The following is a 16,254-nucleotide window of genomic DNA, read 5'->3' on the forward strand; positions in this document are numbered from 1 at the left end:
TGTCCCAATAAGTTGTTCTAAAGGTCAAAGAAGAGATAGAAAGGTTGCACAAGGCTGGTTTTATAAGAACCGCCAGGTATGTTGACTGGATTTCCAACATAGTTCCAGTTATTAAGAAGAATGGCAAGTTAAGGGTATGTGTGGACTTCCGGAATATAAATCTTGTAACTCCAAAAGATGAATACCCTATGCCTGTTGCCGACCAGTTAGTAGATTCTACTGCCAAAAATGATATTCTTTCATTCATGGGTGGACATTCTGGGTAAAACTAGATTTATATTGTAGAGGAAGACATTGCTAAGACATTCAGATGTCCAGGATCCATTGGAACCTTTGAATGGGTTGTCATGCCATTTGGGTTAAAGAATGCCAGAGCAACATATCAAAGGGCCATGAATGCCATTTTCCATGACCTGATCGGCCATTTATTGGAAGTCTACATTGATGATGTAATCATCAAATCCTCAACCAAGGTTCAACATCTCCATAATCTGAAGATGGCTTTTGAAAGAATGAGGCAGCATAAGTTGAAGATGAATCCCTTGAAGTGCGCTTTTGGGGTTTCAGTTGGAAACTTCCTGGGCTTCCTGGTCCATCAAAGAGGTATTGAGATAGATCAAATAAAATAAAGGCAATTATTGAAGCAAAGCCACCGGCTACAAAGAAGGAACTACAAAGATTTCTTGGCCAGGTTGGATATTTAAGGAGGTTCATTGCCAACCATGCTGGAAAGACTCATGCTTTCTCCCCATTGCTAAAATTGAAAGGTGCTGAGGAATTCAAGTGGACAGAGCAGCACCAGCAAGCCTTTGAAGGTTTGAAAACCTACCTGGCCAACCCTCCAGTGATGATGCCTCTAATCAAGAAGTGGCCTTTAAAATTATACTTATCGGCCACCAATGAATCCATTAGAACTCTTCTAGCTCAAAACAATGAATGGGGGAAGGAGCAGGCCATCTATTATCTAAGTAGGGTGCTCACTCCAGTGGAATGTAGGTACACTTTCATTGAAAAACTATGTTTTTCCTTATATTATGCGGCTATGAAGTTGAGAACCTATATGTTGCCAGTAGCTGTGTATATCATTTCCCAAACAAATTTGATTAAGTATATGCTTTCGAGACCTTTGATCACTGGACGTATTGGAAAGTGGTCATTGCCTTAATGGAGTTTTCTTTCAAATATATTCTACAAAAGGCGATCAAAGGAAGAGCGGTGGCAGAATTTCTAGTAGACCATCCTTCCACCAAGATTAATTCAGAAGTATATGACGAGGTGGATAATCTCTACCTTGACTATACCCCTTGGACTCTCATGTTTGATGGATCAACCACTCATGAAGGAGGAAGAGCTGGAATGGTCATCATTTCACCCAAAGGAAAAAAAACCACATTTTTTTTCTTTTTGGATTTCAAGTGTACAAATAACCAAGCTGAGTATTGAGGCACTAATTATTGGGCTGGAAATCCTGCTAGAGCTAAAGGTATATAAGGTCCAGATTATTGGAGATTCCAACTTGATACTTAGCCAACTCTTTGAAGAGTATAGATGTCTTAACTGGCATTTGAGGCCTTTTCATTCTTTGGACTTGGAATTACTTCACCAGTTTGATGATTTCCAACTCAAATATTGGCCAAGACATTTGAACACAGAGGTTGATGATCTATCACAACTAGCCTCTCGAGTGAAAGTCTCATTGAGTGTAGAAGAGACCTTGATCATAATCAAAAGAAGGACTCTTCCTTCAGTAGAGTCACCGTATAAGATGGTAGGTCATTTCTAATCTGACGAGCCAAAAAGAATTAAACTTGCCAATAAGGCATAGAAGATTTTCAATGTTGATATAGTTGGATTAGACTTGGATGATTGGAGAACACTGATTATTCATTTCTTGTAGGATCCTAGTGCCAATGTGGACAAGAGAGTTCATCTTTTGGCACCTCATTATATTTTGATTGATGGAGATCTCTACAAAAAGAGTAAAGAAGATGGACTTTTGTTAAGATGCCTTGGCAGGAACGAGTCCATGAGGGTAATAGCAGAATCACACCTTGGGATATGTGGAGCATATCAAGCTGGAATCAAGATGAGGTAGTTTCTTAGAAGGTACAGTTATTATTGGAAATGTATATTGAAAGATTGCATAGAGTTTGTAAAAACTTACATTGTAAGTCAAGAACATGGCTCGGTCCAAAGAGTTCCAGCTATAAACATGCAGCCAATGGTGAAAATATGGCCATTCAGAGGGTGGGCTTTGGACTTCATTCGAAAGTTAAGGCCACCATCTGTAGATGGCCATACTTATATGGTAGTTGTAATGGATTATTTCACAAAGTGGGTGGAGGCCATTCCATTAAAGACCTGTGAGTAGTCAACTGTAATACCCCTAATTTTAAAAGGATAGTCTCGGCATTTATTTATTATTTTTATTGTATTTTTCGTGATTATTTGGTTTAATTATTTTTATTTATTGGTTTGGTTTAATTGTTTACCTATGTATCATGTGTTTTAAATTGAATTAAGTTATCTTTTATTATTTAATTGGCATTTTATTGTTTAAGTGTTTTTAATTATTTAATTGGGTTTTTAATTGGAATTAATTAGTTAAGTGGATGTAATTATTTAATTGTTTTTTTTCATTTAATTCTGTTTTAAGCTACAGTTAACTTTGGGGTTGGAATTTCACGTATAGGTAAGCCGTAACAGAGGTAGTTTCATGGGTCGACTAGGTTTAGAATTAGGGCTCTGTCTCTGATTAAACACGGATTAGGGTTTATGTTTTTACGCCTATATATATATACGGTTATACTCTGTATCAAGGGTTGGAAAAAAAAACCCTATTCACGTACCAAAGATACAGAGAGAGAAACAGAGAGCAGTTGTGGGAAAATAGAGTGAGGCTTAAGAGGAATTGTGCAGAGAGGACCAAGGAGGTTGAGTAAGGATTAGAAACAGAGTTATAGGAAGCTTGGCGGCGTTCAGAATTGCCGGAAAACTTAGAGACGACACAGGGATTTCAAAATTGAAGTCACAGGCAAGTTCTTATCTTCCTCCTTCTCTTTGGCTCGTGTTCTGTGCACCTAGATAGTCTCTAGGGATTAACTAATTAGTAAATGAAACTTATGTGTTTAATGTATGCTTGTTGATGATTTGTTTGCATTGATTTCAAATCTGTTTACAGTTCGTGTATTGTTGCTCCCAGTTCTGTTCATTAAAGCATATTAAAATCTGTTGAGATTTTAGTTACGATTCTTGCCTCTATCTTCTGTAAACAAACCCTGGGGATGTTAATGGGATGATATAAGACTCCTAAGATCAGTTTGTGAAGAGAAACAGAGAGGTTGGAATAGAATTATAGTTTCAGTTTTGTTCCTAACGCGGGTTAGTTCGGTAGCAAATTTAATCTCTGTAATTGATTTTAATTGTTGTTATCAAGCCATTGGGATGCTACTGGGTATTAATATGACACCTAAGTTTGGTTTTAAAAAAACTAACAGAGGGTTAGGAATAAGCCGGAGAAGGAGCACAAGAGCTGAAACGACGCACCGGGGACGAAGGCTCTCAAAGGAGGTGAGCCGGCTCCATAGAAGTGGGAGCTGGCTCCCACAACAAAGTAAAGCTGGCTCTAAGGAGTCCTAGAGCCGGCTCTAGGCTGGAAAAAGAGCCTGCTCCAAATTTTGGAGCAGGCTCCCTTGTTATTTTTGATTTATTTTAAGTTTTTTTTTTTAATTTTCTACGTACTATGTTCACTGTTGGAGCATGGAGACTGTTTGAGTGAATTTGGAACTTTACAGAGCGATTAAGGAATGAATTTTGAGTGTTATTAAGACCCTAAATTGATTAAAAGTTTAATTCTAATTTGTCGGGACAAATAGTGTAAAAATTAAGGCACTTCCTATGTTGTTAACAATTGGAAGTTGAATTAATTGTTGAATTCAATTTCTGCAATTTGATGGAATATAATGTGTTTATAAAACTTGTTTTAGAATGCATTCAAGTGCATGATAAGGTCATTTAATTATTAATTTTGATCTATGCATGCTTAGAAGGCTAGTTGCTGAATTATTAAATCGTTTCCTGCAACTATATGGTCAATGCTTGGATTTAAATTGCCGAAATATTAAACAATCTTTTGAAATTTTTGTAGCAATTTATTGGATAATAATAGGATTATTTAACCTATTCACATGCATGATGGAGTCCTTGACATATTAAATTTGGTCTATGCATGCTCTGGATGTTAGTTGTTGATTTATTAAATCGTCTCCTGCAACTATATGGTTAAATGCTTGGATTTAAATTGCTGAAGCTTTAAATATTTTTCTGCAATTATTTGGATGGTGGTTTTTGGGTCTGTAAATTATTGAACTGTTATATATGCTGTAATTTACATGGATATGGAGGATTGTATGTACCGGTATGGGACGGTGACATACTAGGGACGGTTTAGCTCAAAACGCATAAACCTAACCTAATGGATTAATGGAATGGATTGAAAGTTATCGAATCCTAATTGTGGCTAAGTCAGATCAGCTGTAACCAAGTTGGATGACTTCCTGGATTAACGGATGGTAGTTAAGTCATATCAACTGAATAAGTTGAGTGACTAACTAGTTGGTTTATTGTATGTCAGTTTAATAAATAGTTGAACTGCATACCCTGGATTTGGACGAACTTTATATATATGTTTATGGTACCACGAGTTGAGCTTGAGTCTCAGGCTCGTTGGTTAGGGTGCGTATATGTAGTAGATGCGTAACTGGTTATAATAGGTTGAGGTGTACCCTGTTAGGTCTAGGTACTCACGCCCACCTTTGGGTGCGTATTCGCATGTTGCCTTCTATTCAGGTTGAGACCCCTATTATAGACTAGTAGTGTCCCTTAGTGTGGATATATGTATACGTATGGACTAGATAGATATTGTGAGGTGTTTACGGTGTATCTGCGTATCGGGTCACTGTATGGATTGCAGTTAGATTAGAACTTGCTCGTGGGTCTGACCTACTCATTTATTATTCTTTTCAGGTACAGGACGATTCCAGCCTTAGAGCTTGATCGTGCTTGTCGAGGACAGTCTCACTTTCATCGGATTACGTAGGACTTTCCCCGATGTTTATAATATTATCTATTTTCAGTTTCAGTCTCAATTGAATTTTTAGTTAGGGGTCCATCAGTGGATTCCCAAGTTGTAACTTTGAAGTTTTAGAGGATTGGAGTTTTAAATTTTCAGTTACACATGGAGGATTTTATTATTATTATTTCTTTCAGTTTTATTCTATCTTTATTGGTTTTGTCATTTGTGTTCGTTTTAAAATACTTTAATTGTTTGATATTCCCTCGGGTTTGGGCCTGGGCCTGATCAACCCGTGTCTCGGATCCGAGGGGTATCACATTAACGGTGATTAATTTTATCAAGAAGCACATTATACACAGTTTTGGAATTTCAGAGACTCTCACCACAGATAGAAGCCTTTCCCTTGTTGGAAGTGAGGTTATTGACTATTGTACTGAATGTGGCGTTCAAGTAGTCAGTTCTACTCCATATTTTGCCCAAGCTAATGGACAAGCAGAAGCTTCTAACAAAGTAATTCTCAACATCCTTGAAAAAATGATTGAGAATCATCTAAAGGAGTGGCATCACCTATTTTTTGAGGCCCTTTGGGCTTACAGGAATTCAAAAAGATCAAGTACGGGCGTCACACCATATATGCTTACATATGGGCATGATGCCATTCTCCCAATGGAAATGACCATTAGGTCTACAAGGGTGGCTTTCCAAAATAAGTTAACTCTGGCAGATTATAACCATGCCATGTTGGTTGAGTTGGAAGACCTTGATGAAGTCCATCTCAATGCCTTAGACTATATTATTACTCAAAAGAAGAAAGTTATATGGGCATACAACAAGAAGGTTAAGGTAAAAACATTTGTTAAGGGAGATTTGGTATGGCAAGTTAAATTTCCACCTGGAGTTAAAACCTTGGAATATGGAAAATAGACTCCTAATTGGGATGGTCCTTACTTGGTGGAACGAGTCCTTGGAAAAAAGGGCTTATAGATTGATGAACGTAGATAGAGGGTCTTACAAGCATCCTGTGAATAGTGTGTACTTAAAAGAGTATCACCCTTCTATCTATGAAGATTAGAAAGCCACAGTCATTCAACCGGCCACGTAATATGGCTCGTACATTCCTTTCCAAGTGAACCAGAAAGTTGGAAAGGAGGCATATTGGCTATATTTTGGCCATTCTGGTAGCTAAGTCAAATGGAGGAAGAATTCATTTCAAGAAAAGGCTAAGTACTTGGAAAAGTACATTGGCTAGAGTCATGAAGTGGACTTAGCTATATTTCCAAGATTAGCTAATTTCCTAAGTATGGAAGATTTCAGTGAGAAAGTGGCTACACTACATGGTCCAGGTTTTGTTCATACTTAAAACTGTTCATCTTGCTTATATGTACATGCGTTTCCATTATGACAATTTATTTTATTCCTCTGAATTCCTTTGTTATGGAGAGTCATTTTATGACTAGGCCTTATTGTTAATATTTATATAAAGGAGTTTTCCAGTTTCAATGACTTAGAAAATTTTCATATAAATTGTAAAAGAGGCACATGCAAAAGAATTGAGAAATAAAACATCATTCCATTAGATACTTGACTTCATTACAAATTCCAAAATGGCCACTAAACCTAAGAGCTGGCCATGCAAGTGATTTCAAAGTTATTTTCTTATTCCCATCCATCAACCTATAAGTTTCATAAAAGTAACCATATAAAAGAACCACGTCAAATAGAGGCAAGTTTATTTCCAAATTCCAACCAAAGTTTCTTTTATTCTTCAAGAGTATCCAATGCCTTAGCTTTAGCATCTCAAATTGTGGAAATTCATTGACCCGCCTTTCCCATTCCTTCCTCAAAGGCCTAGATGCATTGATTGTGATGTTTATGAATTTCACCATTTCCTATTTTTTCGGAATTTTTGTTGTTGCAAGGGCATTTTCGTTTTTTACCGTTTTGCGAACAGGACACTATAAAGTGTGCTGGTTGTGTCAGAGAGTTGTTTGGGGCATTTCATAGAGTCCAGGACTCTTTGAAATGCAAGGGTGACCATTTTCACATTTTTTAGTTTTTCGAGCCAGACGGCTCCGTGTGGGACCCGCTACCGGAACTGTTGCTTATGGGGTTTTTGTTTGGGTCCATTTGCATTATATCAATTTTATTAAATGTATTTTATGTGGTTGCAAATTAATATGTACATGTGTGTATACATATGTGTGTAGTGTAAATTAAAGATAAAAGAAAAAAAGAATAAATAAATAAATAAATAAATCTAAAAGGAGGTGGGACCCACCATTAGGCTATTTAAGGCCTTGAGACCACCAGTCTCTCATTTCTCTCATCTCTCCCGTTGGATGCTCTCTTCCTTCTCTTTCTTGATTTTTTTCTTTTTCTTTGAGCTTTAATTTTGCTCCTCCATTTTTTGGCTGATTGGTCGAGATTCCGGTCTTGGTTTCTTAACGGAAAATGTTTCTCTCGTCGTTCTCTATCATATAGTCAAAAGATTTAATTTTCTGAGAAACAGTGATTATTTTATGAATTTTTGAAATTTTTGGATTTAAGGCTTCGGAAGGGGTTTTGAGCCATTTAAAGTCAGATTCCGGAGCTGACCCTTTAGAACAGTAGAATCTCCTCATCGACAGCTATGTTCCCACCAAACAATTTTCCGTTCCGCCGCCGTTGACCGGCGTTGACTTTTCCGGCCGGGGATATATTTTAGCTACTTTTGAGGTAAGGGTGCTCTAATTCACAATTTCTTAGGTTCTATGTGAATTTTCCTTCTTAAATTGACTATAAGCATGTTTAATTTCAATTATTTTGACTATGTGATTGTGGTTGATTATATGTAAAGTGGTAGACGTATGCTATATGATAAATGAGTTTATAAATTTAGTTACATCCATGTAGTAAAGAAGCATGCTTAGAAATGAGAAGTTGTTTACTTTATGTATTTCAATTGCCATGGAAATTTGATGTCATAATCATAGAAATAAATGTTTAAAAATATTCTTTTACAAGTTGTGATTATGATATGGGTAAAATGTATGGAATATAGTTGTTGAATTTGACATTTGGAATCATGAAACATTTATGCATCCATTGGGAAAAAAAAAAGGGGAAAAGTATATTTTTTTAAAAAAAACCAATGAAATTGTTTTAGGGAAAAGTTTTTAAAAAGTGTTTGTGAAAACCCGGACACCTAGGAAGCGCCTAGTGGTCCGTGGTGTTAGTGTGGTCTTGAGAGGGGACTAGGGAGAGACCCTAGTGTGGTTGAGCTAATCAGGTCGGATGCGACGCCTTGGAGGTGCCTTGTGGTCGTAGATGGTTAGCCAATCCCCTTTTCGTGACGCCTTGGAGGTGCCTTGGGTCGGATTACACTAACAGTTTGGAAGTTGAAATGGTATGGTTTCGGAAAAGGGGAGTGACATTGCATAGCATGGCACATCATTGGCATACGTGGTGCATTTGGTAATTGGTTGAGATATGTATGTTTGTTGATGATACAGTGGTTTTACTTGACTCTCGAGATGTGATCCCATTCTCTTGCTTTCTATTCTCTATGTGGATTCATAAGGTCATAAGAGGTGTGTCTTAGACACTTCCTATTGAGCGTTTAGCTCACCCCATCATTTTAACATTTTTCAAGTTACGGGAAGGAAGTGGCGGACGACGTTCCTCCACAGGTTTTGATGGGTTAGTAGAGTGTTTGACATATTTTGTAGGTATGGTCTCATTTAATTTATTATTTTTATTATTTATAAACTGGGATGATACGTATATTATGTATTGATATAGGAAAGGACGGTAACATTTTTAATTGACCTCGGGTTTGAGTAAGGACTCGGTTAGCGATTCGGACCCTCGGGTTCGGGTCGTTACAAATTTGGTATCAGAGCAATGGTTCGAAAACCATTAGGACGACGGGTAAAGGCCTACCCAGGGTTGTGTGGGAGGTCATTTGCATTATTTATGTGACTATTTGCTAAAGTGTTTTATTATTTGAGAATGATGCTTAACTCTACTTGTTTACATGTTTATGTGTTTACAGTTTTGAAAGACATGCTTCCTTGCTATGTGTTTGCACGTTTATATGTTTATATGCTAAAGTTTATGTTACATAGCCGAATAATTAGATGATATAACCGTGTAAATGAAATGTGAAAGAAAAGAAAAACATGTTGATTGTGTATGAGGATTATGGTGACGAAATGTGGTAGGCATGGTGTGTGCAGCTCTAATTTAAATATTAATGTGACGAGTAATGAGCATGGTATTGTGACGGTTATTAGGCATGATTATGGAAGTATTTTAAAATAAATAAATAAATTTAAATGTTGGGGTATGATTGTATCATGGTATGGGAGACGGTTATTATACATATATGTATACATGTATAGGAGTATGCGGTTGAGCATGGATGGTTGTGTAAGTTTTGACTTAAGTATACGAGGGGTTCGGTTGCTCCAGGGCTGTTTGGGTGCCGGTTCTTGTCGAAATGGCGTGGGCTTCTAGCTTGTGAATTGAGCTATTTGGCGTGTAGTCAACCTAATCTTTTAAGTTGCATTTTATGCGGTGCTTAGAGCACGACTTTAGAGCGGGTTTATATTTCATGGCATTTTATGCGATGCCTTTATTGTGTGTGAGTTTCATGCATTGGTGAATGGGTTCTGGTGACCGTGGAAGTGAGAGTTTCGGTATGACCTTAGGAGGTCAGTGTTTATGACTTAAGTCACGATTTAGTGTAGAGGTTCTTTATGAATCGGTCATGGTAGGTGTGATAGCGGTTGTTAGAGTCACGAATGTGGTTTAGGGGTCGTAGATGTGTATTTTGGGTTTTCTAGTACGGTTTAACGAAACGTGTTGGTTATGGTTATTGATGGGGGACTTGTTGGACTCTGTAGGTCCAGGGTGACGTAGGCATTGACTAAAGTCATGCCAGTATTGGGTGATCGGCTTTTTGATGTGATTCAGTTCGTGCGTTGTAAGAGTCTGTTTTAGAGACTAGTTTGTCGAGGAGTGTTTCATATTTCGGAGAGTTACAAGAGTGTGTTGTGGGTAACTAACTCTCGGTGAGTTGATTGCATGGCTTGGTGGATAAGCGGGATTATAGGTTGTCACGGTTGTCGAGAAAGTCTTGAGGTGGTGTATAGTGGTCAGTTTTAGTTGTGTAATGCAGGATTACATTATAAGGCAGGTTGTATGTGGTCATTGGTGTGTTTAGTCATTTACGAATAAAGTGATTGATGGTAGGTACTGTGTTACTAAATAAACTGTGTTTTAAAAATTGCAAGTTGTGGACTGGAGTTGAATTTTATGTTGCATTTGGGGTATGAAGAAGTAGTGCTAGTTGTTTGAGGATCCGAAGAGGTAGAATGATGATTGGAATGATTGGGATGAGGGTGATCCCATAAGTTTAGTTGGTTGCCCCATTTGAATTTTGTCAGGGCTAAAGGGGGTTATGAGGAAACGGGGAAGAAAGGGAGTAGTGACGTTGAACCTAGGGTATGAAACTTTCTTGTTTAGGCATGTATATTGTCTTAGAAATAGTGGTTTGGGTGGCCAGTTAAGCGTTGGTGATTAATTGTATTATAGATGGTTTTGAGGAAATAGTTGGGTGTTGAGCATTCTGGGTTTTATTCTCGTTTCTGTTTTAAGGATTTGTCGGAATGGCATTGTCGTATAGAGATTCTTTTCTAGTGGTAAGTAGTTGCTGTTGTGAAAGGTATTGAGAGTAATGTTTATTCTTTTGTTATGATGGTGTCATAGGAAAAATTGTTTGGTAATGACTTGGTGATCTAGTGAGATAAGAGGTTTGAGTTATCATTCGAGGATGATGGTAGTAGAGGCATTATAGCGTGATGTTTAGTATTGATGAGCAGAATGTTTTGGGATATGATCAGATGGTGGATTGGAGAGTATGGGTTGTTTGTTATATGTTTTTAGGTAGGTGATGGGGGTTGTGCATCAGTCAAGGTGATGATGAGCAGCTTAGTCTTTAGAGCCAGTGAGGACGATGTTGCCAGATAGATACCTTTTTCTTTTGACGAGTCAGTGGGTTGTTGTGATTGAGGTCACGAGTCAAGTGTGCACGGTGATCGAGACTGTATCGTATGGGAAGGTAGTGATGGAACGGGTGGTAAAATGTCATTTTATGGCATAGGGGTTGTCATTTGGGAGTGACGGGATGCGGTGTTCGATGAGTTGTGATCGTTTCTAGCGTTGGTATGTTGTGAGCATTGATGCTCTTGTCTGATGGTTGTGTTATGAGTTGTCTCTTAGTACTCGACGAATAGGTGGTAGGGATCTGATTGGTATTGGTTAGCATGGGCGTTGCGGGGTATCGTATGCGAGATTTCTGTGTTGATAGTATATGACGGTCCGTCAGTGGTGGGGTCGCCTAGAATTGAGTTCGTAGTTTTGTATGGGTATCAATTTGGTTCTTCTATTTGTGTGTAAGGAGTTTACTTTATCCCAGGTGAGATTGGGTGTCCATGGTTGGACAATTGGTGTGCAGCATGTGACAAGGTGTCGGGTGCATTCAGGTACGAGTCTTTAGTCTCTTGTGAGAGTGGGGTTTGTTACCCTTTCCATTTGTTCTAGTCCTGGTAAGGACATCATTTGTCGTGAGTCCTGTTTTCCATTTAGGAGTGACATGCATCCGTGGATGGACAGACTCGTGTGTGGTTTGTTGTGCTGTTAGAGCTCGTCGGTAGAAATCCTGGTTGGAGGGGTCAACTCACTTCCACGGAGGGAGGTGGAGTCTTTGGGTTTTGTAATGCTTGTTCTAAGAGTGGTCTTGACCAGTGGTGTGTGAGGTACGAGTTACCGAATAGTGATTGTGTGTTTCCGGTGTCTGGTACTAGCGGTGGTGGCTAGGGGTGTGTTGTGAATTGTAAGTTCAAGGATGATTAGATAATGTGATGTGAGTCATGTACTTGGGTGTTTTTATAGACGTTTGATTCAAGCAGTGTCTTGAGGACAAGTGTTGGTGTTGTTTGAGTGCTAAGCAACTAGAGGTGTGAATGTGAGGTTCCGTTAAGGAATAATGGGAATGATTGAATTTGGTTTCGAGATCTCAGGCATGAGATAGTCGTGTTGTGTGTTTTGACGAGGTAAGAATTAAATTGAATGATGTTATGGAGTTGTCTACCTGGTATGGATGTTATGAGGAGATCAAAGAGCTTGTATGCTGATTGATGATTGTGGTATTTGGTGTCGTATTGCTTTTAGCTTGTTATGATTGTGTGATTATGGCATGATTGGGATTCTTAGAGTATGTATATGACTGTATAGTTGTTGAGATTACATAGAGCAATGGATTGATAGTGAGTGGATCTTATTGTTGTTTTATGGACTGTGTGAGATTGTGTTTGAGGTTTGGACCTGAGGACAGGAATGACGTCTGTGTTGAGGTCGGATCAATGATGAGAATGGCCTGGCCAACCATTTCTCCTGAGTCAGACTATCTTTAGCACGATGTCGGGTCAAAGGTCTATGATTTTTTTAGTTTGTCAGAAACAGTGAGAGCACGGAATTGCGGATTGTGTCGGTGTGATAATGTGAATTCAGGTGGTTTGTCTTGGTGACGAGGTGTGTTAGGTGGGACTAAGTGTCCAATCCATTTGATTACTAAAGATCTTGTTTCGAGGATTTGTGTCTTGGGTACAGGATAGTGTGCTTTACTGATTGGGTGACAAATGTTTATGCCATTATTGGGAGAATTATTGTTTGGTGATCTTGAGGTCGATAAGTATAGTGATTGTCATATAGTGTGATTAGTAGTTATTGGTACGGTTTTGTGGTGGTGTGGTTACGTACTAGATAGCAAATGTTTGGTCTGTTAGGGACGTGTAGATTAGAGTTGAGATGGATTGAGAGATGGACAGGATTTCTTGTTTGGGGTTTAGTGTGTCCCTTAGAGGATGAGTTGGGTTGGACGTTGTTATGTCCGATGGTCTGGCGACCATTCATTTCTCAGGGTTTGGAACCTTTCCTGACTGTGTAGAGTAAACTAATGTTCGTTTTGAGTCAGATGTAGAGCCCTAGTTGGTCTTATGTAATAATACGGAGAGAGATGGGTACCGCATTAGGTTTTAATGGCAGTGGTATGTGATTGTCTGGTGATGTCCAGTGTTAAAGGTAATAAAATTGGTGAATTCATGGTCTTGGGTTTTGAGAGGTTTCTCGGGTAAGTGTGTGGCTGTGGACCTTCTTCTTAAGGAGGGTAGATTTTGAGGACAAAATCTCTTTAAGGAGGATAGATTGTGATGTTTTTGAATTTCACCATTTCCTATTTTTCTGGAATTTTTGTTATTGCAAGGGTATTTTCGTCTTTTGCCGTTTTACGAACCGGACACTGTAAACTGTGCCATTTGTGTCAGAGAGTTGTTTGGGGCATTTCATAGAGTCCAGGACTCTCTGAAATGCAAGGGTGACTATTTTCACATTTTTTAGTTTTTCGAGCCGGACGGCTCCGTGTGGGACCTGCTACCGGAACTGTTGCTTACGAGGTTTTTGTTTGGGTCCATTTGCATCATATCAATTTTATTAAATATATTTTATGTGGTTGCAAATTAATATGTACATGTGTGTATACATATGTGTGTAGTGTAAATTAAAGATAAAAGAAAAATGAATAAATAAATAAATAAATAAATCTAAAAGGAGGTGGGACCCACCATTAGGCCATTTAAGGCCTTGAGACCACCAGTCTCTCATTTCTCTCCTCTCTCCCGCTGGATGCTCTCTTCATTATTTTTCTTAATTTTTGTCTTTTTCTTTGAGCTTTAATTTTGCTCCTCCATTTTTTGGCTGATTGGTGGGGATTCTGGTCTTAGTTTCTTGACAGAAAATGTTTCTCTCGTCGTTCTCTATCACATAGTCAAAGGATTTAATTTTCTGAGGAGCGGTGATTATTTTATGAATTTTTGAAGTTTTTGGATTTAAGGCTTCGGAGGGGGTTTTGAGCCATTTGATGTCAGATTCCGGAGCTGACCCTTTGGAATAGTAGAATCTCCTCGTTGACGGCTATGTTCCCACCAAACAGTTTTTCGTTCTGCCTCCGTTGACTGGCGTTGACTTTTGTTGACCGGAGTTGACTTTGTTGACTGGCGTTGACTGTGTTGACCGGTGTGATACCCCTCGGATCCGAGACACGGGTTGATCAGGCCCAAGCCCAAACCCGAGGGAAATATCAAACAATTAATATGTAATACGAATACAGATGACAAAATGAATTTGATAAATAAAGTTTAAGCTGAAAGAAAACTAAATATAAGAACCTTTAATATTAAATATACTTAAATCCCAATAATCCAAAACCTCCATAAGTTAAAAACTCGGGAATCCATCTCCAGTGGACCCCTAAAAACCAAACTGAAATGAAAGTAAACTGAAGATAAAATCCAAAACAAATATCTAGAAAGAAGTCCTACATCGTCGGTAGAATGGAAAATCTTCTCTGCCCAGCACGAACAAGCTCAAGCCTGGAACTGACGTACACTTGGAAAATAGGAGTGGGTCAGGCCTACGAATAAGTTTTAACCTACTACAATCCAAGCAGAGACTCGATACGCATATACACTCTAACCAACTCAACAATAACTATATAAGTCGTGTATATATATATATATATATCCATACTATGGACTCTCGCTGGACTATGATATGGGTCTTAACCTGAGTAGAAGGTAACATGCAAAACACACCTAAGTGGGCATGACTACCTAAGCCTAACAGGGTACACCACAACCAGCATAGCCAGCTACGCATCCTACTGCATATACGCTCCCTAACCGTCGACTCTGAGACTCAAGCTCATGTAACGGTACCATAATAATATATTTAAAATCCATTCATAACAATTCATAATAAATCTAGTAAGTCGTTCAGCTTATTCAACTGCACAGACTTAACATAGATAACCAGTACTCCGGCTAGTCATTCAGCTTGTGCAGCTTCTTTGACTTAGCCTAAATATAAGTAGGATTTATTTTTAATCCATTCCCTTATTCCGTATAGGTAGGATATAGCAATTTTGAGCCAGTCCAAACCTAGTATGTCACCGTCCTATACCGGTGCATACAATCCAATCCATCCGGCAGTTAATAGAATAAATAAAAATATAACTATCAACCAATTCATACATTCCACAATTGACAATAAAACATTAAGTACAAATATCAATTGTTCCATATTAAGCATGATAAAATAATTGTCAATTAACAAGCTTAATCCATACTACTCTGAAATGTCCACTAATTGATATTACAGGTTATACATGTAAACCATTTAATTCTAATCAACCATAACAGAATATAAATGTTCACAGGTTTATTTTTAGTAATTCTGGAACATGACTAACTGCAAATCATCACTAAGAATTTTAATACCAAAGCTTAAACATCTTGCAGTTCCTCCTATCCAAACTGTAAACCAACTTAGGGCCAAATAAGCATACTAAACCATTTAAATCCACACGCTTATTTTATAACATTGGGATAGGTTTAATTGAGAATTTTATTGCTAAGAATTGCTATTCTAAGTGTTAAGCAATTCTGCATCATTTCATAACAAAAACACAGTAAACTGATTAATTAAGCATTGTCCACTGTCGCACTAAAACAAAGTTGTTTTATTTTGCATAAATCTTCTCTCAAGGATTTTAATCAAGCTTAGACCACATCTAAACACCTCAGTATAGCTTCCAAAAGAAACTAAAAATCCCAAAATCCAAGTTCTGTAGCCCACACAGTCGCAGAAAAATTAAAAAACGCACACCCGAGGGAAGAGCCTGCTCCACCAAAAGAAGAGCCTGTTCTTCCCATCTTGGAGCCGGCTCTACTAGAAGAAGAGCCTGCTCCAAGACCCTAGAGCCGGCTCTACTTAAAAGTAGAGCTTGCTCTTCGTCCAGAAGAGTCTGCTCTTTAAAACAGTGAGCCGTCTCTCTCTCTGTTCTTCATCGTTTTCAATTCCGGTGAGTTTCTGATGAACTGACCTTCATACCTAGGGTTCCTAAGTGTTTAAATCAGGTTCCAACTTATTCCAAAATCCACTAAATTCATTGTTCAGTTACTAAAATCAATTAAAGCATGAATTTTGCATCAATAGTTTAATACGAGCAGTTTATGCTTTCCCGAACCCCAATTGTTTTAACACACCAAACTTGCAAACTAAATTAATTCCAGTGGTTCCCA

The sequence above is a fragment of the Cornus florida genome, unplaced genomic scaffold (genome assembly GCF_030987335.1).
Source record: "Cornus florida cultivar Cherokee Brave unplaced genomic scaffold, ASM3098733v1 CherokeeBrave_3.0.0_Hap2_Chr11, whole genome shotgun sequence".
Classification (NCBI taxonomy): domain Eukaryota; kingdom Viridiplantae; phylum Streptophyta; class Magnoliopsida; order Cornales; family Cornaceae; genus Cornus; species Cornus florida.